The 22,216-nt window shown below is 35.7% G+C and overlaps 1 protein-coding gene across 3 annotated transcripts in view; it reads right to left on the bottom strand.

The window, feature by feature from the left end:
• LOC105331947 (general transcription factor 3C polypeptide 1) overlaps nucleotides 1–22,216 on the bottom strand; it is a 245,419-nt gene that overhangs the window by 157,749 nt on the left and 65,454 nt on the right. The window lies entirely within an intron of this gene.

Genomic DNA, 22,216 nt, shown 5'->3' on the forward strand with positions numbered 1-22,216 from the left:
TGTCAGTTATTTTTTTTACCCCATAATTTTAAATATTACGGTATTGGAATGGACTTCCAAATTCAAACGGATGGAGTAAAATGTTTGGATGTTTGCGTGATCTGGTAAAAATTGTTAAAACTGTAACATTTTGAAAATTCTCCTTAGAAAGTGAAACAAATGAATGTTGTTTGTTGCATCGGAGATGTAATGCTCCATTTTCTTTATTAATCACATGTTAATGATTACCGGGGTATGTCCCTTCGAGGAAGTGTGCTATCTACTTACATGTAGGTAGGTTTGAAGATGATATGTTGTCATCAAACCCTGTATACATGCTGACCGTTGTTATAGCATGTCAAGTTCAAAAGGTCAATTGGTCAGTAGATTATGTCAACAAGAGTATTGTCCAATCGACGTCTTTTGAGCACTGGTTGACAGTTTACTATAGTTTTTTTTTGGTAGGGGGAGGGGGGGAATATGGACATAGTGAACATGTATTTTTTTTAGGTCACTTTAGTAACTCGGATAACCATCCGACTCTCGTCCCCCTCCCCCTTCCCCTTTTTTAGCTCACCTGAGCTGAAAGCTCAAGTGAGCTATTCTGATCACAGTTTGTCTGTCGTCCGTCCGTCTGTCCGTCTGTAAACATTTTACATTTCGAACTTCTTCTCTAAAACCGCTTATCCAATTTCAACCAAATTTGGCACAAAGCATCCTTATGGGAGGGCGAATATAAATTGCAGAAATAAAAGTCCGATCTGTATTCAAAGCGGAGAAAACCTTGAAACTGTACAAAAAAGGGGGGTGCATTTTTAAAAATCTTCTTCTCAAGTACTACCGAGGCAAATTCAACGTAGTTTAGCATAAATTATCCTTATGGGAAGGAAAATATAAATTGCAAAAATTAAGTGATAATTCTGTTTCAAATCTGAGTTATTACGAAAATAATAATAAAGGAAAGGCGTGTTTCAATCAGTTTAATAGCTTCGGGCTTGGCATACGGTAAAATGGGTAGGCAAGACTTGGCCTGAGCAATACAAAAGATTGGCAGGTATTAATCTGCCAATCTCATTCAAATGTCGGGATATTTGATGGAGCAGTATATTTGTATTCGCTGTAAATATTGCTGCAAAATAATGCGTATTTGGAATTGACGATTGCCGATCTGCCCCGGCTTTTATTTTGCCACGGCCCGGGTTTGCATACCCATTTTACCAAGACTCGTATTCAATACTTCTAAAACGAGGTTCTTTGTTTAAAGCAGCCATGACATTATACGAAAAAGGGTCGATCTGACTATGGTGAATTTGCTTGCTATGCAACCGTTCGCGTATGAAGGGACATTTTTGAAACATGCAAAATATATTGGTGCCGATTTTGTGAAGTAAATTAAGGCTAAATATTTTAATGCGTTGACAGTTTTCACACATGACGTTGGTGTTAGCTTGTTCTGATTTTCGTTTCGTTTTCATTATTTATGCTTTGTAACCTGGGAACTATCGTCTGTATTTCGTGATTTTTACGTATCAAATCAAACAGAGACTTCGGTAAATCAAACAGTTAACTGTTTACTTGCGCAAATTAAGCAAAATCTGATGTAGTAGTACTGAAATACAATTCATTATATCGGTAATTCGGCATTATCTTTTGCGTAATGGTAAATTAATGCAATAGGTTTTGTTGAGATGCTCGGCATTTTCTCGAGTTTATTCAGTTTAAATAGAGTTTGATATCGCTGACGGAAATATGTAGGTAACCGTATATACATGAATATATATGATTCATTTCGAAAAAATAAATTGTGTTCTTTATTTGTTATACATGTAGTGCATGTTTCTTGTGTTTAATTGTTTACAATTTCTATTTACTAACCATATTTAAGTGTTAAGCTTCGAATTATAAGCAAGATACAGAGATTTGCTCACAATTCTATGTTTGTACACCGATCTAAAAAGCTAGAGATTAAAAAAGTAAAAAAATTGTCAATATTTATTACGAAAATTTTCAAAGTCTGTTCTTCCAGAACCCAACTTATTGAATTGTAAACTTAACCTTTTTAGCTCACCTGAGGGTGGGGCCACAATGGGGGGTCGAAGTTTAACAAATGAATATATAGAGTAAATCTTTAAAAATCTTCTCAGAAACTAATCGGCCAGGAAAGCTGAAACTTGTGTGGTAGCATCCTCAGGTAGTGTTGATTCAAAGTTGTGAAAATCATGACCCCCGGGGGTAGGGTGGGGCCACAATGGGGGATCAAAGTTTTACATAGGAATATACACAGTAAATCTTTAAAAATCTTCTTCTCAGAAACTAATCAGCCAGGAAAGCTGACACTTGTGTGGATGCATCCTAACGTAGTGTAAACTCAAAGTTGTGAAAATCATGACCCCCGAGGGTAGGGTGGGGCCACAATGGGGGATCGAAGTTTAACATAGGAATATATACAGTAAATTAATCTTTAAAAATCTTCTTCTCAGAAACTAATCCGCCGGCAAAGCTGGAACTTGTGTGGGAGCATCCTCAGGTAGTGTAGATTCGAAGTTGTGAAAATAATAACCCCTGGGGGTAGGTTGGGGCCACAATGGGGGGGGGGTCGAAGTTTAACATATGATTATATAGAGTAAATCTTTAAAAATCTTCTTCTCAGAAACCAGCCAGGAAAACTGAAACTTGTGTGGAAGCATCCTCAGGTAGTGTAGATTCAATTTGTGAAAATCATGACCCCTGGGGGTAGGTTTGGGCCACAATGGGAGGTCGATGTTTTACATAGGAATAAACAGAGTAAATCTTTAAAAATCATCTTCTCAGAAACTAATCAGCCACGAAAGCTGAAACTTGTGTGAAAGCATCCTCAGGTAGTGTAGATTCAAAGTTGTGAAAATAATGATCCCTAGGGGTAGGGTGGGGCCACAATGGGGGGGGGGGGGCAAAGTTTAACAAAGGAATATATATGATAAATCTTTAAAATTCTTTTCAGAAACTAATCAGCCAGATGATTTTTTATAATTGTTAAGAATTTGGCCCCAGGACAATTCTTTGGCCTCACGAGAAGGTTCAGAATTTGATGTACGTTTATATCCTATATATAAACTATTGTTAGGGATCTTTTTGAGAACTGCTATACTCAACATATGATATGACTATAAAACCATCCTGTTAGAAAAGGGACTAATGATTATAAACATAAGAATATCTAGGGGAAAATGGATTTTATTTATACAGGATCTACATGTATCATTGTACATTGTCCAGATACATGAAGTTTGTATTATGACTCCATTGAGCTGATTTTATCATACCTATTGTTCCTCAGGTGAGCGATGTGGCCTATGGGCCTCTTGTTACGAATCGATGATAGAGTTTATAGACCCAAAAATGAAGCTTTAAAATGCAAACATGAGACTACATGAAAGGTTCATCCAATGGCTATAGTACTCAGGTGACCGGCAAGACTCGTTAATTTTCCTAAAACTTTTGGTTGAATGTTTTCTTACAACAAAAATTCTAATGAAAAATAGTCATCGCGTCAAGCATTTGTTGAAGTACGTTGTTTTATTTTTTTATTATTAAACTTTCATGTTAAATACTGAAATCTGATTGGTTTAGACGCAGTTGGTAATCCGTTCTATTACCTTCAGCGTTAGCAACACACTTGGCAACGGGTAACACAACAAATTGTTACATGCGCGTAAATTATGCACGTATGGTTCGCCGTAGAATTCACTTCATTTCTGTAGAAAAGAATTAAATTTTCTTTAAAATTAAGACATTCAGTATAATAAAATAAATAGTGCCTATTTGGGAGGGTAAGTGTTGAAATTGACACCCCTCGAAAACGATTGTCAACCTCCGCTTCGCGTCGGTTGACAATGGTTGTCTCGAGGTGTCAATTTCCACACTAACCCTTCCAAACAGGCACTATTTATATAATATCAGACAATTATAAGCATGATATATTCGGCTTCTTAAGCATCAACAAGATTAGTGCACTTCTCTATGTTTATATCAAAATTTTACTCTTACAGATTACAGTTTAGCTGGATATCCTAGAACAAACAAGTAGTTCACAATCGATCGATTACAATTTATTGGTTTTATAATAAGCCATGATTGTGCTCTCGTCTTTACCTGTATTTTGTTTGGATAATAAGCCGTGAATTGAATATAAGACAGTTTTGAAAATACCCCCCCCCCCCCAATTTCTTACCAAAACTTTTAAGATATAACACACTAAAAATATTTCCCCCAAAAAAGAATGTATGAAGTGATATAATACAACAGGACCACAAAATATACATGTACATGTACATAGTTCTTATACATGTAAAATGCTGAATCATCTTTCTTAAGTTTTACACCATTTTTTTTTTTCTGTTGCCAAAAAAATTGTAATACTTCAGATTAAAATACAGTGTATGCAATATCTAAACTTAGTAACTTTTATTTTCATGGGCTTTTTAAATTTATTGTATCTGAAATACAATTCATTCTATCGGTAATTCGGCATTATCTTTTGCGTAATGGTAAATTAATGCAATAGGTTTTGTTGAGATGCTCGGCATTTTCTCGAGTTTATTCAGTTTAAATAGAGTTTGATATCGCTGACGGAAATATGTAGGTAACCGTATATACATGAATATATATGATTCATTTCGAAAAAATAAATTGTGTTCTTTATTTGTTATACATGTAGTGCATGTTTCTTGTGTTTAATTGTTTACAATTTCTATTTACTAACCATATTTAAGTGTTAAGCTTCGAATTATAAGCAAGATACAGAGATTTGCTCACAATTCTATGTTTGTACACCGATCTAAAAAGCTAAAGATTAAAAAAGTAAAAAAAATTGTCAATATTTATTACGAAAATTTTCAAAGTCTGTTCTTCCAGAACCCAACTTATTGAATTGTAAACTTAACCTTTTTAGCTCACCTGAGGGTGGGGCCAAAATGGGGGGTCGAAGTTTAACAAATGAATATATAGAGTAAATCTTTAAAAATCTTCTCAGAAACTAATCGGCCAGGAAAGCTGAAACTTGTGTGGTAGCATCCTCAGGTAGTGTTGATTCAAAGTTGTGAAAATCATGACCCCCGGGGGTAGGGTGGGGCCACAATGGGGGATCAAAGTTTTACATAGGAATATACACAGTAAATCTTTAAAAATCTTCTTCTCAGAAACTAATCAGCCAGGAAAGCTGACACTTGTGTGGATGCATCCTAAGGTAGTGTAAACTCAAAGTTGTGAAAATCATGACCCCCGAGGGTAGGGTGGGGCCACAATGGGGGATCGAAGTTTAACATAGGAATATATACAGTAAATTAATCTTTAAAAATCTTCTTCTCAGAAACTAATCCGCCGGCAAAGCTGGAACTTGTGTGGGAGCATCCTCAGGTAGTGTAGATTCGAAGTTGTGAAAATAATAACCCCTGGGGGTAGGTTGGGGCCACATTGGGGGGGGGGTCGAAGTTTAACATATGATTATATAGAGTAAATCTTTAAAAATCTTCTTCTCAGAAACCAGCCAGGAAAACTGAAACTTGTGTGGAAGCATCCTCAGGTAGTGTAGATTCAATTTGTGAAAATCATGACCCCTGGGGGTAGGTTTGGGCCACAATGGGAGGTCGATGTTTTACATAGGAATAAACAGAGTAAATCTTTAAAAATCATCTTCTCAGAAACTAATCAGCCACGAAAGCTGAAACTTGTGTGAAAGCATCCTCAGGTAGTGTAGATTCAAAGTTGTGAAAATAATGATCCCCAGGGGTAGGGTGGGGCCACAATGGGGGGGGGGGGGGGGGCAAAGTTTAACAAAGGAATATATATGATAAATCTTTAAAATTCTTCTCAGAAACTAATCAGCCAGATGATTTTTTATAATTGTTAAGAATTTGGCCCCAGGACAATTCTTTGGCCTCACGAGAAGGTTCAGAATTTGATGTACGTTTATATCCCATATATAAACTATTGTTAGGGATCTTTTTGAGAACTGCTATACTCAACATATGATATGACTATAAAACCATCCTGTTAGAAAAGGGACTAATGATTATAAACATAAGAATATCTAGGGGAAAATGGATTTTATTTATACAGGATCTACATGTATCATTGTACATTGTCCAGATACATGAAGTTTGTATTATGACTCCATTGAGCTGATTTTATCATACCTATTGTTCCTCAGGTGAGCGATGTGGCCCATGGGCCTCTTGTTACGAATCGATGATAGAGTTTATAGACCCAAAAATGAAGCTTTAAAATGCAAACATGAGACTACATGAAAGGTTCATCCAATGGCTATAGTACTCAGGTGACCGGCAAGACTCGTTAATTTTCCTAAAACTTTTGGTTGAATGTTTTCTTACAACAAAAATTCTAATGAAAAATAGTCATCGCGTCAAGCATTTGTTGAAGTACGTTGTTTTATTTTTTTATTATTAAACTTTCATGTTAAATACTGAAATCTGATTGGTTTAGACGCAGTTGGTAATCCGTTCTATTACCTTCAGCGTTAGCAACACACTTGGCAACGGGTAACACAACAAATTGTTACATGCGCGTAAATTATGCACGTATGGTTCGCCGTAGAATTCACTTCATTTCTGTAGAAAAGAATTAAATTTTCTTTAAAATTAAGACATTCAGTATAATAAAATAAATAGTGCCTATTTGGGAGGGTAAGTGTTGAAATTGACACCCCTCGAAAACGATTGTCAACCTCCGCTTCGCGTCGGTTGACAATGGTTGTCTCGAGGTGTCAATTTCCACACTAACCCTTCCAAACAGGCACTATTTATATAATATCAGACAATTATAAGCATGATATATTCGGCTTCTTAAGCATCAACAAGATTAGTGCACTTCTCTATGTTTATATCAAAATTTTACTCTTACAGATTACAGTTTAGCTGGATATCCTAGAACAAACAAGTAGTTCACAATCGATCGATTACAATTTATTGGTTTTATAATAAGCCATGATTGTGCTCTCGTCTTTACCTGTATTTTGTTTGGATAATAAGCCGTGAATTGAATATAAGACAGTTTTGAAAATACCCCCCCCCCCAATTTCTTACCAAAACTTTTAAGATATAACACACTAAAAATATTTCCCCCAAAAAAGAATGTATGAAGTGATATAATACAACAGGACCACAAAATATACATGTACATGTACATAGTTCTTATACATGTAAAATGCTGAATCATCTTTCTTAAGTTTTACACCATTTTTTTTTTTCTGTTGCCAAAAAAATTGTAATACTTCAGATTAAAATACAGTGTATGCAATATCTAAACTTAGTAACTTTTATTTTCATGGGCTTTTTAAATTTATTGTATCTGAAATACAATTCATTCTATCGGTAATTCGGCATTATCTTTTGCGTAATGGTAAATTAATGCAATAGGTTTTGTTGAGATGCTCGGCATTTTCTCGAGTTTATTCAGTTTAAATAGAGTTTGATATCGCTGACGGAAATATGTAGGTAACCGTATATACATGAATATATATGATTCATTTCGAAAAAATAAATTGTGTTCTTTATTTGTTATACATGTAGTGCATGTTTCTTGTGTTTAATTGTTTACAATTTCTATTTACTAACCATATTTAAGTGTTAAGCTTCGAATTATAAGCAAGATACAGAGATTTGCTCACAATTCTATGTTTGTACACCGATCTAAAAAGCTAAAGATTAAAAAAGTAAAAAAAATTGTCAATATTTATTACGAAAATTTTCAAAGTCTGTTCTTCCAGAACCCAACTTATTGAATTGTAAACTTAACCTTTTTAGCTCACCTGAGGGTGGGGCCAAAATGGGGGGTCGAAGTTTAACAAATGAATATATAGAGTAAATCTTTAAAAATCTTCTCAGAAACTAATCGGCCAGGAAAGCTGAAACTTGTGTGGTAGCATCCTCAGGTAGTGTTGATTCAAAGTTGTGAAAATCATGACCCCCGGGGGTAGGGTGGGGCCACAATGGGGGATCAAAGTTTTACATAGGAATATACACAGTAAATCTTTAAAAATCTTCTTCTCAGAAACTAATCAGCCAGGAAAGCTGACACTTGTGTGGATGCATCCTAAGGTAGTGTAAACTCAAAGTTGTGAAAATCATGACCCCCGAGGGTAGGGTGGGGCCACAATGGGGGATCGAAGTTTAACATAGGAATATATACAGTAAATTAATCTTTAAAAATCTTCTTCTCAGAAACTAATCCGCCGGCAAAGCTGGAACTTGTGTGGGAGCATCCTCAGGTAGTGTAGATTCGAAGTTGTGAAAATAATAACCCCTGGGGGTAGGTTGGGGCCACATTGGGGGGGGGGGGTCGAAGTTTAACATATGATTATATAGAGTAAATCTTTAAAAATCTTCTTCTCAGAAACCAGCCAGGAAAACTGAAACTTGTGTGGAAGCATCCTCAGGTAGTGTAGATTCAATTTGTGAAAATCATGACCCCTGGGGGTAGGTTTGGGCCACAATGGGAGGTCGATGTTTTACATAGGAATAAACAGAGTAAATCTTTAAAAATCATCTTCTCAGAAACTAATCAGCCACGAAAGCTGAAACTTGTGTGAAAGCATCCTCAGGTAGTGTAGATTCAAAGTTGTGAAAATAATGATCCCCAGGGGTAGGGTGGGGCCACAATGGGGGGGGCAAAGTTTAACAAAGGAATATATATGATAAATCTTTAAAATTCTTCTCAGAAACTAATCAGCCAGATGATTTTTTATAATTGTTAAGAATTTGGCCCCAGGACAATTCTTTGGCCTCACGAGAAGGTTCAGAATTTGATGTACGTTTATATCCCATATATAAACTATTGTTAGGGATCTTTTTGAGAACTGCTATACTCAACATATGATATGACTATAAAACCATCCTGTTAGAAAAGGGACTAATGATTATAAACATAAGAATATCTAGGGGAAAATGGATTTTATTTATACAGGATCTACATGTATCATTGTACATTGTCCAGATACATGAAGTTTGTATTATGACTCCATTGAGCTGATTTTATCATACCTATTGTTCCTCAGGTGAGCGATGTGGCCCATGGGCCTCTTGTTACGAATCGATGATAGAGTTTATAGACCCAAAAATGAAGCTTTAAAATGCAAACATGAGACTACATGAAAGGTTCATCCAATGGCTATAGTACTCAGGTGACCGGCAAGACTCGTTAATTTTCCTAAAACTTTTGGTTGAATGTTTTCTTACAACAAAAATTCTAATGAAAAATAGTCATCGCGTCAAGCATTTGTTGAAGTACGTTGTTTTATTTTTTTATTATTAAACTTTCATGTTAAATACTGAAATCTGATTGGTTTAGACGCAGTTGGTAATCCGTTCTATTACCTTCAGCGTTAGCAACACACTTGGCAACGGGTAACACAACAAATTGTTACATGCGCGTAAATTATGCACGTATGGTTCGCCGTAGAATTCACTTCATTTCTGTAGAAAAGAATTAAATTTTCTTTAAAATTAAGACATTCAGTATAATAAAATAAATAGTGCCTATTTGGGAGGGTAAGTGTTGAAATTGACACCCCTCGAAAACGATTGTCAACCTCCGCTTCGCGTCGGTTGACAATGGTTGTCTCGAGGTGTCAATTTCCACACTAACCCTTCCAAACAGGCACTATTTATATAATATCAGACAATTATAAGCATGATATATTCGGCTTCTTAAGCATCAACAAGATTAGTGCACTTCTCTATGTTTATATCAAAATTTTACTCTTACAGATTACAGTTTAGCTGGATATCCTAGAACAAACAAGTAGTTCACAATCGATCGATTACAATTTATTGGTTTTATAATAAGCCATGATTGTGCTCTCGTCTTTACCTGTATTTTGTTTGGATAATAAGCCGTGAATTGAATATAAGACAGTTTTGAAAATACCCCCCCCCCCAATTTCTTACCAAAACTTTTAAGATATAACACACTAAAAATATTTCCCCCAAAAAAGAATGTATGAAGTGATATAATACAACAGGACCACAAAATATACATGTACATGTACATAGTTCTTATACATGTAAAATGCTGAATCATCTTTCTTAAGTTTTACACCATTTTTTTTTTCTGTTGCCAAAAAAATTGTAATACTTCAGATTAAAATACAGTGTATGCAATATCTAAACTTAGTAACTTTTATTTTCATGGGCTTTTTAAATTTATTGTATCTGAAATACAATTCATTCTATCGGTAATTCGGCATTATCTTTTGCGTAATGGTAAATTAATGCAATAGGTTTTGTTGAGATGCTCGGCATTTTCTCGAGTTTATTCAGTTTAAATAGAGTTTGATATCGCTGACGGAAATATGTAGGTAACCGTATATACATGAATATATATGATTCATTTCGAAAAAATAAATTGTGTTCTTTATTTGTTATACATGTAGTGCATGTTTCTTGTGTTTAATTGTTTACAATTTCTATTTACTAACCATATTTAAGTGTTAAGCTTCGAATTATAAGCAAGATACAGAGATTTGCTCACAATTCTATGTTTGTACACCGATCTAAAAAGCTAAAGATTAAAAAAGTAAAAAAAATTGTCAATATTTATTACGAAAATTTTCAAAGTCTGTTCTTCCAGAACCCAACTTATTGAATTGTAAACTTAACCTTTTTAGCTCACCTGAGGGTGGGGCCAAAATGGGGGGTCGAAGTTTAACAAATGAATATATAGAGTAAATCTTTAAAAATCTTCTCAGAAACTAATCGGCCAGGAAAGCTGAAACTTGTGTGGTAGCATCCTCAGGTAGTGTTGATTCAAAGTTGTGAAAATCATGACCCCCGGGGGTAGGGTGGGGCCACAATGGGGGATCAAAGTTTTACATAGGAATTTACACAGTAAATCTTTAAAAATCTTCTTCTCAGAAACTAATCAGCCAGGAAAGCTGACACTTGTGTGGATGCATCCTAAGGTAGTGTAAACTCAAAGTTGTGAAAATCATGACCCCCGAGGGTAGGGTGGGGCCACAATGGGGGATCGAAGTTTAACATAGGAATATATACAGTAAATTAATCTTTAAAAATCTTCTTCTCAGAAACTAATCCGCCGGCAAAGCTGGAACTTGTGTGGGAGCATCCTCAGGTAGTGTAGATTCGAAGTTGTGAAAATAATAACCCCTGGGGGTAGGTTGGGGCCACAATGGGGGGGGGGGTCGAAGTTTAACATATGATTATATAGAGTAAATCTTTAAAAATCTTCTTCTCAGAAACCAGCCAGGAAAACTGAAACTTGTGTGGAAGCATCCTCAGGTAGTGTAGATTCAATTTGTGAAAATCATGACCCCTGGGGGTAGGTTTGGGCCACAATGGGAGGTCGATGTTTTACATAGGAATAAACAGAGTAAATCTTTAAAAATCATCTTCTCAGAAACTAATCAGCCACGAAAGCTGAAACTTGTGTGAAAGCATCCTCAGGTAGTGTAGATTCAAAGTTGTGAAAATAATGATCCCCAGGGGTAGGGTGGGGCCACAATGGGGGGGGGGGCAAAGTTTAACAAAGGAATATATATGATAAATCTTTAAAATTCTTCTCAGAAACTAATCAGCCAGATGATTTTTTATAATTGTTAAGACTTTGGCCCCAGGACAATTCTTTGGCCTCACGAGAAGGTTTAGAATTTGATGTACGTTTATATCCCATATATAAACTATTGTTAGGGATCTTTTTGAGAACTGCTATACTCAACATATGATATGCCTATAAAACCATCCTGTTAGAAAAGGGACTAATGATTATAAACATAAGAATATCTAGGGGAAAATGGATTTTATTTATACAGGATCTACATGTATCATTGTACATTGTCCAGATACATGTAGTTTGTATTATGACTCCATTGAGCTGATTTTATCATACCTATTGTTCCTCAGGTGAGCGATTTGGCCCATGGGCCTCTTGTTACGAATCGATGATAGAGTTTATAGACCCAAAAATGAAGCTTTAAAATGCAAACATGAGACTACATGAAAGGTTCATCCAATGGCTATAGTACTCAGGTGACCGGCAAGACTCGTTAATTTTCCTAAAACTTTTGGTTGAATGTTTTCTTACAACAAAAATTCTAATGAAAAATAGTCATCGCGTCAAGCATTTGTTGAAGTACGTTGTTTTATTTTTTTATTATTAAACTTTCATGTTAAATACTGAAATCTGATTGGTTTAGACGCAGTTGGTAATCCGTTCTATTACCTTCAGCGTTAGCAACACACTTGGCAACGGGTAACACAACAAATTGTTACATGCGCGTAAATTATGCGCGTATGGTTCGCCGTAGAATTCACTTCATTTCTGTAGAAAAGAATTAAATTTTTCTTTAAAATTAAGACATTCAGTATAATAAAATAAATAGTGCCTATTTGGGAGGGTAAGTGTTGAAATTGACACCCCTCGAAAACGATTGTCAACCTCCGCTTCGCGTCGGTTGACAATGGTTGTCTCGAGGTGTCAATTTCCACACTAACCCTTCCAAACAGGCACTATTTATATAATATCAGACAATTATAAGCATGATATATTCGGCTTCTTAAGCATCAACAAGATTAGTGCACTTCTCTATGTTTATATCAAAATTTTACTCTTACAGATTACAGTTTAGCTGGATATCCTAGAACAAACAAGTAGTTCACAATCGATCGATTACAATTTATTGGTTTTATAATAAGCCATGATTGTGCTCTCGTCTTTACCTGTATTTTGTTTGGATAATAAGCCGTGAATTGAATATAAGACAGTTTTGAAAATACCCCCCCCCCCAATTTCTTACCAAAACTTTTAAGATATAACACACTAAAAATATTTCCCCCAAAAAAGAATGTATGAAGTGATATAATACAACAGGACCACAAAATATACATGTACATGTACATAGTTCTTATACATGTAAAATGCTGAATCATCTTTCTTAAGTTTTACACCATTTTTTTTTTTCTGTTGCCAAAAAAATTGTAATACTTCAGATTAAAATACAGTGTATGCAATATCTAAACTCAGTAACTTTTATTTTCATGGGCTTTTTAAATTTATTGTATCTTGCTAAACAACAAAAAACTGTTGCTTGATAGCAACACAAATCAGCCCTAGAAGACCATAAGTGTTAGTCGTTTTACTACATAAATGAAAATTGGTACCTAAAGTGTATAAAAATATACTTGTTTGTTGATTATTAAAACTCTTAAAATTCTCATGTGAATGTTGGTGACTTTTATGCTACACCCATTCCTTATAAAACTGGTTTTAATCAAATGGTCTCTCGATCACACTAAGCATTGCCCGTTTTGTATTTTATAAACTTGTTTAAGTGACAGCTGTCAAAACTGGTACACTTGATATACTAACCTTACACTAATGTCTGTACGTAATCACATTAAGAATTCTGGTAGATCTACATCAAAGACTTCAATGCACAGTAACTTATAATACATGTATACATGTACACAATAGCACAATATGTATTACATGTAATATTTAGAATCCAGTTTTAAGCATAAGTAGACACTATTTTTGTCAAAGATTTTGAATTCCTATTGAAATTCTGCTATAACATCAGCCTTTGCAATATTCAGAAGGATTGCATCCAAATCACCATCATTCATGTCGTTAGTAGATGTTTTTTCATAGCTGAAAGTCTTGAAAACAAGAGGCCCATGGGCCACATCGCTCACCTGAGGAACAATAGGTATGATAAAATCAGCTTAAGGTGTAATATCCCTCTGCTATTAATTTTGCCATAAATTTTTAAAAATATTTCATATTGATTTTCATCAAAGTCAATATCAATCGATTCACATGAAACAAATTTTACGTGATGAAGCGCTGCTAGATTTTTCAAAAATTGATAAAATGTCTAATCATGATATGAAGAAAACTAGATATAGTGATTAGAAAAAACAAAATTTTACCATCGCAGCATAAAATTAAAAATCCAAAATGTATATGAAAATAATGTATAGTTATATACATTTTCAATTCATATTAGAAAACATAATGAGGCACTGCGTTCTAGTTCAGAAAAGCACTTTGTTGTATAGGTTTGCAACAAAAATCGGCTTCAATCGGCAAGAGTTATCTTTCTTTATCATAGACTATTGAAGGTTTTACATACATGTTTTACATACAGTGCAAGTAAAATTGCCACAGTTTCTTAAATTTCAGAAAAAAATTTGGATAAGATAATAGTAAATGGATATATATATTTAAGAAATCCTAAAAATGTAAACCAGAGCATTTTGTTATGTAACACAAAACGGGGATCAAGTGAATAATCTTCCAGTAATTGGTATGATATCAATACAGGGATATAATGTCTTGAATCAAATGAGCTGAGATATAAGGGGTTTTTTTCAATTTGTTTTCCCATATCTGCTCCCTCAGAATAGAAAAGCTTTATTCAATTTTAAACATTTGAAATGTTATAAGTTTTAATTAAACGATTTCAACTAAGTCTAGAATTTGTAATTGTCTTGGTCACATTTTCCCAATTATAATTCTTTCAGCTCTGTGAACGAGCTATAGATAGAGAAATAAAAATATTCAATCCAAATATTCTCTGGCCTAAAACATCAAACATGTACCGTACATGTACTAAACAAGTACATACAATTTAGTTATATTTAAAAAAAAGAATAAATCCATCGGGAGGGGGGAGGGGAGAGGGGGAGGAATAGTCATGTAGATATTGCCTCATAAATACTTTATCATTATGATACATTTCTTGTAATAATTTGTAAAAGTTTTCTTTACTTTTTTGCCCCCCCCCCCCCTGCTTCAAAAGAGCCATGGGGTTCAGTTCTAATTTTCTTTTTCTATCCTTGAATTCAATTAAGTGTATCGCCTTCCAACATAAATTGGGACCATGCACCACTTCCCTTGTTGTTACATGCATTAATAATTGTGAGTTAACAGAAACAAAGTGATATTATTTTCTACAGAAGTTATCTCTCTTATCAGAGGGACATTCCACCTTAATGGAGTCATAATACAAACTATCTGGACAATGTACAATAATACATGTTGATCCTGTATAAATAAAATCCATTTTTCCCCTGGATATTCTTATGTTTATAATCCCTTTTCTAACAGGATGATTTTATAGTCATATCATATGTTGAGTATTGCAGTTCTTAAAATGATCCTTAACAATTGTTTATATATGGGATTTAAACGTACATAAACTCTGAACCTTCTTATGAGGCCAAAGAATTGTCCTGGGGCCAAAATCTTTACAATTATAAAGAATCATCTGGCTGATTAATTTCTGAGAAGAAGATTTTTAAAGATTTACCATCTATATTCCTTTGTTAAACTTTGGCCCCCCATTGTGGCCCACCCTACCCCTGGGGATCATGATTTTCACAAATTTGAATTTACACTACCTGAGGACGCTTCCACACAAGTTTAAGCTTTCCTGGCTGATTAGTTTCTGAGAAGAAGATTTTTAAAGATTTACTCTATATATTCCTATGTAAAACTTCGATCCCCCATTGTGGCCCCACCCTACCCCCGGGGGGTCATGATTTTCACAACTTTGAATCTACACTACCTGAGGATGCTTTCACACAAGTGTCAGCTTTCCTGGCTGATTAGTTTCTGAGAAGATTTTTAAAGATTTACTCTATATATTCCTATGTAAAACTTCGATCCCCCATTGTGGCCCCTCCCTGCACCCGGGGGTCATGATTTTCACAACTATGAATCTACACTACCTGAGGATGCTTTCACACAAGTTTCAGCTTTCCTGGCTGATTAGTTTTTGAGAAGAAGATTTTTAAAGATTTACTCTATATATTCCTATGTAAAACTTCGATCCCCCATATTGTGGCCCCACCCTACCCCCGGGGATCATGATTTTCACAACTTTGAATCTACACTACCTGAGGATGCTTCCACTCAAGTTTCAGCTTTTCTGGCTGATTAGTTTCTGAGAAGAAGATTTTTAAAGATTTACTCTATATATTCCTATGTAAAACTTCGACCACCCATTAAGGCCCCACCCTACCCTCGGGGGTCATGATTTTCACAACTATGAATCTACACTACCTGAGGATGCTTCCATACAAGTTTCAGCTTTCCTGGTCTTATGGTTCATGAAAAGAAGATTTTTAAAGATTTACTCTGTATATTCCTATGTAAAACTTCGACCCCCCATTGTGGCCCCATCCTACCCCCCGGGGGTCATGATTTTCACAAATTAAAATTAACACTACCTGAGGATGCTTCCACACAAGTTTCAGCTTTCCTGGTCTTATGGTTCATGAGGAGAAGATTTCTAAAGATTTACTCTATATATTCCTATGTTAAATTTCGACCCCCCATTGTGGCCCCACCCTACCCTCGGGGGTCATGATATTCACAAATTAAAATCTACACTACCTGAGGATGCTTCCACACAAGTTTAAGCTTTCCTGGCTGATTAGTTTCTGAGAAGAAGATTTTTAAAGATTTACTCTATATATTCCTATGTAAAACTTCGATCCCCCATTGTGGCCCCACTCTACCCCCGGGGGGTCATGATTTTCACAACTTTGTATCTACACTACCTGAGGATGCTTCCACACAAGTGTCAGCTTTCCTGGCTGATTAGTTTCTGAGAAGAAGATTTTTAAAGATTTACTCTATATATTCCTATGTAAAACTTCGATCCCCCATTGTGGCCCCACCCTACCCCCGGGGGGTCATGATTTTCACAACTTTGAATCTACACTACCTGAGGATGCTTTCACAGAAGTGTCAGCTTTCCTGGCTGATTAGTTTCTGAGAAGAAGATTTTTAAAGATTTACTCTATATTCCTATGTAAAATTTCGATCCCCCATTGTGGCCCCTCCCTGCACCCGGGGGTCATGATTTTCACAACTATGAATCTACACTACCTGAGGATGCTTTCACACAAGTTTCAGCTTTCCTGGCTGATTAGTTTTTGAGAAGAAGATTTTTAAAGATTTACTCTATATATTCCTATGTAAAACTTCGATCCCCCATATTGTGGCCCCACCCTACCCCCGGGGGATCATGATTTTCACAACTTTGAATCTACACTACCTGAGGATGCTTCCACTCAAGTTTCAGCTTTTCTGGCTGATTAGTTTCTGAGAAGAAGATTTTTAAAGATTTACTCTATATATTCCTATGTAAAACTTCGACCACCCATTAAGGCCCCACCCTACCCTCGGGGGTCATGATTTTCACAACTATGAATCTACACTACCTGAGGATGCTTCCATACAAGTTTCAGCTTTCCTGGTCTTATGGTTCATGAGAAGAAGTTTTTTAAAGATTTTCTCTGTATATTCCTTTGTAAAACTTCGACCCCCCATTGTGGCCCCATCCTACCCCCCAGGGGTCATGATTTTCACAAATTAAAATCTACACTACCTGAGGATGCTTTCACACAAGTTTCAGCTTTCCTGGTCTTATGGTTCATGAGGAGAAGATTTTTAAAGATTTACTCTACATATTCCTATGTTAAATTTCGACCCCCCATTGTGGCCCCACCCTACCCTCGGGGGTCATGATATTCACAAATTAAAATCTACACTACCTGAGGATGCTTCCACACAAGTTTCAGCTTTCCTGGCTGATTAGTTTCTGAGAAGAAGATTTTTAAAGATTTACTCTATATATTCCTATGTAAAACTTCGATCCCCCATTGTGACCCCTCCCTGCCCCTGGGGGTCATGATTTTCACAACTTTGAATCTACACTACCTGAGGATGCTTCCACACAAGTTTAAGCTTTCCTGGCTGATTAGTTTCTGAGAAGAAGATTTTTAAAGATTTACTCTATATATTCCTATGTAAAACTTCGATCCCCCATTGTGGCCCCACCCTACCCCCGGGGGGTCATGATTTTCACAACTTTGAATCTACACTACCTGAGGATGCTTTCACACAAGTGTCAGCTTTCCTGGCTGATTAGTTTCTGAGAAGATTTTTAAAGATTTACTCTATATATTCCTATGTAAAACTTCGATCCCCCATTGTGGCCCCTCCCTGCACCCGGGGGTCATGATTTTCACAACTATGAATCTACACTACCTGAGGATGCTTTCACACAAGTTTCAGCTTTCCTGGCTGATTAGTTTTTGAGAAGAAGATTTTTAAAGATTTACTCTATATATTCCTATGTAAAACTTCGATCCCCCATATTGTGGCCCCACCCTACCCCCGGGGATCATGATTTTCACAACTTTGAATCTACACTACCTGAGGATGCTTCCACTCAAGTTTCAGCTTTTCTGGCTGATTAGTTTCTGAGAAGAAGATTTTTAAAGATTTACTCTATATATTCCTATGTAAAACTTCGACCACCCATTAAGGCCCCACCCTACCCTCGGGGGTCATGATTTTCACAACTATGAATCTACACTACCTGAGGATGCTTCCATACAAGTTTCAGCTTTCCTGGTCTTATGGTTCATGAAAAGAAGATTTTTAAAGATTTACTCTGTATATTCCTATGTAAAACTTCGACCCCCCATTGTGGCCCCATCCTACCCCCCGGGGGTCATGATTTTCACAAATTTAAATTAACACTACCTGAGGATGCTTCCACACAAGTTTCAGCTTTCCTGGTCTTATGGTTCATGAGGAGAAGATTTTTAAAGATTTACTCTATATATTCCTATGTTAAATTTCGACCCCCCATTGTGGCCCCACCCTACCCTCGGGGGTCATGATATTCACAAATTAAAATCTACACTACCTGAGGATGCTTCCACACAAGTTTAAGCTTTCCTGGCTGATTAGTTTCTGAGAAGAAGATTTTTAAAGATTTACTCTATATATTCCTATGTAAAACTTCGATCCCCCATTGTGGCCCCACTCTACCCCCGGGGGGTCATGATTTTCACAACTTTGTATCTACACTACCTGAGGATGCTTCCACACAAGTGTCAGCTTTCCTGGCTGATTAGTTTCTGAGAAGAAGATTTTTAAAGATTTACTCTATATATTCCTATGTAAAACTTCGATCCCCCATTGTGGCCCCACCCTACCCCCGGGGGGTCATGATTTTCACAACTTTGAATCTACACTACCTGAGGATGCTTTCACACAAGTGTCAGCTTTCCTGGCTGATTAGTTTCTGAGAAGAAGATTTTTAAAGATTTACTCTATATATTCCTATGTAAAACTTCGATCCCCCATATTGTGGCCCCACCCTACCCCCGGGGGATCATGATTTTCACAACTTTGAATCTACACTACCTGAGGATGCTTCCACTCAAGTTTCAGCTTTTCTGGCTGATTAGTTTCTGAGAAGAAGATTTTTAAAGATTTACTCTATATATTCCTATGTAAAACTTCGACCACCCATTAAGGCCCCACCCTACCCTCGGGGGTCATGATTTTCACAACTATGAATCTACACTACCTGAGGATGCTTCCATACAAGTTTCAGCTTTCCTGGTCTTATGGTTCATGAGAAGAAGTTTTTTAAAGATTTTCTCTGTATATTCCTTTGTAAAACTTCGACCCCCCATTGTGGCCCCATCCTACCCCCCAGGGGTCATGATTTTCACAAATTAAAATCTACACTACCTGAGGATGCTTTCACACAAGTTTCAGCTTTCCTGGTCTTATGGTTCATGAGAAGAAGATTTTTAAAGATTTACTCTACATACAGTACAGCTCACGAGTATCCCGACAAAAACACCGACCACCGTGTTTGAAAGTCCACGCTGAGCGTGGAAGTGTCGGTACCTTTGATCTATTGTTCTCTGTTACGGCCACAGAACGAGAAAAAACACGGTGCGACACGGTGCAACGCGATTCAACACGGACAATAACACGGTGTAACACGCGGTATTTACCTGTGAAAAAAGGAGGATTTAGGAATAAAACTTATAAAGAATAAAATATTTATTGATGTACGTAAGAGAATGAAAGAAAAAAACTAAGAAATAGAAATAAATAAAATTTTTAGGCACGCAATTTTCAGACGTATGTGATTGTTACGGTTGATTTTAGTTGATATTAAAAATCGATAACGCCCACATAAAGGTTTGATCAATTAAAACACTAACACTTTCTTTTCCTTTTTAACATTCAAATAAACGGTTTCATGAGTTTTTGTTTCAGTCCGTTTTTAAACGTAGTAGTAATCGTAGTTACTGTAGTTTGGCAGTTTCAATAGTGCATAGAACCATAACTTTGATCTTTTCTCACTATTCAACGACAACAAATCGAAAACAAATGTACTTTCTCTAAGTAATATTAATTATACAGCTTTATATCGAATATATTTTCAGATTTTCTTTCTTTTATACATATGTGTGATGGACTTGTCCATGTAGTACCGCACGGTACATATTCATAGCGCTAAGAATCCGTGGATCGGTACTTGATATTTTTTTTATTTCATCCTTATAGCAACTTGAGTTTAGAAATTATTTGTGTTCCAAGAAACTACAGTTTACTCCGTATTGCAATAATTACTGTTTGATTGTTTAATGATCGTCATATAAAAGAGAGAGAGAGAGAGAGAGAGAGAGAGAGAGAGAGTACCAGTATGAATTTTATTTGAGTACATTTTACTTGTAATTCAGTGTAAGAAGTTAGATTTATAGTTTCCATTATATTGAACCCTTTTCCCTAATATTGCGATAGAATATATGCACTCAGGGTCCACGTGCTATCCCTGTCAATCAAATCAGCCCGCGAGATAGACCACATGCTCCTTCCATGGTATGGAAAAATGCCGTTCTATTGTTTTTTTTAAGTCCGCAAAATAGAAAAATGTTTAACAATGAAGTATTCAGTGCCTGAAATGTTTAGTTTCTTTATTCTTATACTGCATGTATGAGGGTTGGAATATTACGTTGTAAAATCTCTCTCTCTCTCTCTCTCTCTCTCTCTCTCTCTCTCTCTCTCTCTCTCTCTCTCTCTCTCTGTGTGTACTTTTGTGCAATCATTTTAGAATTATCAGAGTTCTATTTGTATCAATTTAATTCATTTATTTTAGATCCATGGTTTTAATAACGATTTCAACACAATGACTAAAAGTTTGTAAAGTTCACGATGTAATAAGATTTTTCGTGAAAATTTCGACGCTATTTCACATCAATAATGTTGTGTTTGTGCTAAATGCTTGCAAAAAGTTACCGGTATTATCTCATTCATCTTTTTAATCAATCAGGTTTTTTTGTACATACATGTATGTGTACCCGGTAAATAATTTCTTATCGCAAGTTAATACTTTGAAATTCCCGAATTTATATAGAGTTGCTGAATTGTTCCCCGGATCCACGCGCCGATAGTCTTACGTGTAGTTGTTTGTGTACATATCTACAGACAATTTTTTTGTTTTTTTGTTTGTTAGAGATTAGGAAAAATCATTGAACTAACAAAGTAGAAGTAAGATATATTCAGACCATACACACGACGGGTTGTGATGAGTTACCAAACAGGTGTTCGCGGAAAGGTGTGAATAACGGCATCTCGAGTACACCTGTTCAGACGTCCAAATATACACAAAGTTAGTTGTAAATTCCAATGACACCTAACAGACAGACAATAACACCTGTTGTGTATAGAACCCAAGATGAAAGACAATGCTGTATATCTGATCAGCTTCCGTACATCGCACGAGTGATTTTTTTTCAGGTGAAATCACGAGGCCATTACCAGCTGTACGGAAATAAAGTTGAGAATTATTTTATGAAATGCGGGTATATTTTTAATACTTGTACAATGCTTGAATATAATTTAATAAGAGTTTTTTCATGTATTTATCTATAATATAAAAGTGATTTTTTGTTTATTTATTGCTACATAAATAGCTGAAGTCCAAATTATTCAAGTCACCGGTAATATGGGATTGATGTGCACATCAACAGCACATGTTTTTGGAAAAACATGATCTGAACTGTTTTCATTTCTCATTTTTAATTGGTTTAAAGTAAGGATGTAAATTAATTAATAAATCAGAAAGTGTTTACAGATAACAGAAATAAGACGTTTAAGCTCCCGACATTTTAATAGGATCGTCAGTTATAACATCACGTGTGTTTAGAAAAAAAAACAAGATGAATTAAATTGATTAAAATTTTGATTATATATTAATTGATTATTAAATATTTTTGGTGAATTTATTTCAATTTATTTAAGATCAAATAAATTAAAAGGTACCCATTTACGTCGAATTTTCAGATCACAAAAAATTAACTACACGTTGACAGCCTCGACAATTTTCTGGGTCCGT

The sequence above is a fragment of the Magallana gigas genome, chromosome 4 (genome assembly GCF_963853765.1).
Source record: "Magallana gigas chromosome 4, xbMagGiga1.1, whole genome shotgun sequence".
Taxonomy (NCBI): Eukaryota; Metazoa; Mollusca; class Bivalvia; order Ostreida; family Ostreidae; genus Magallana; species Magallana gigas.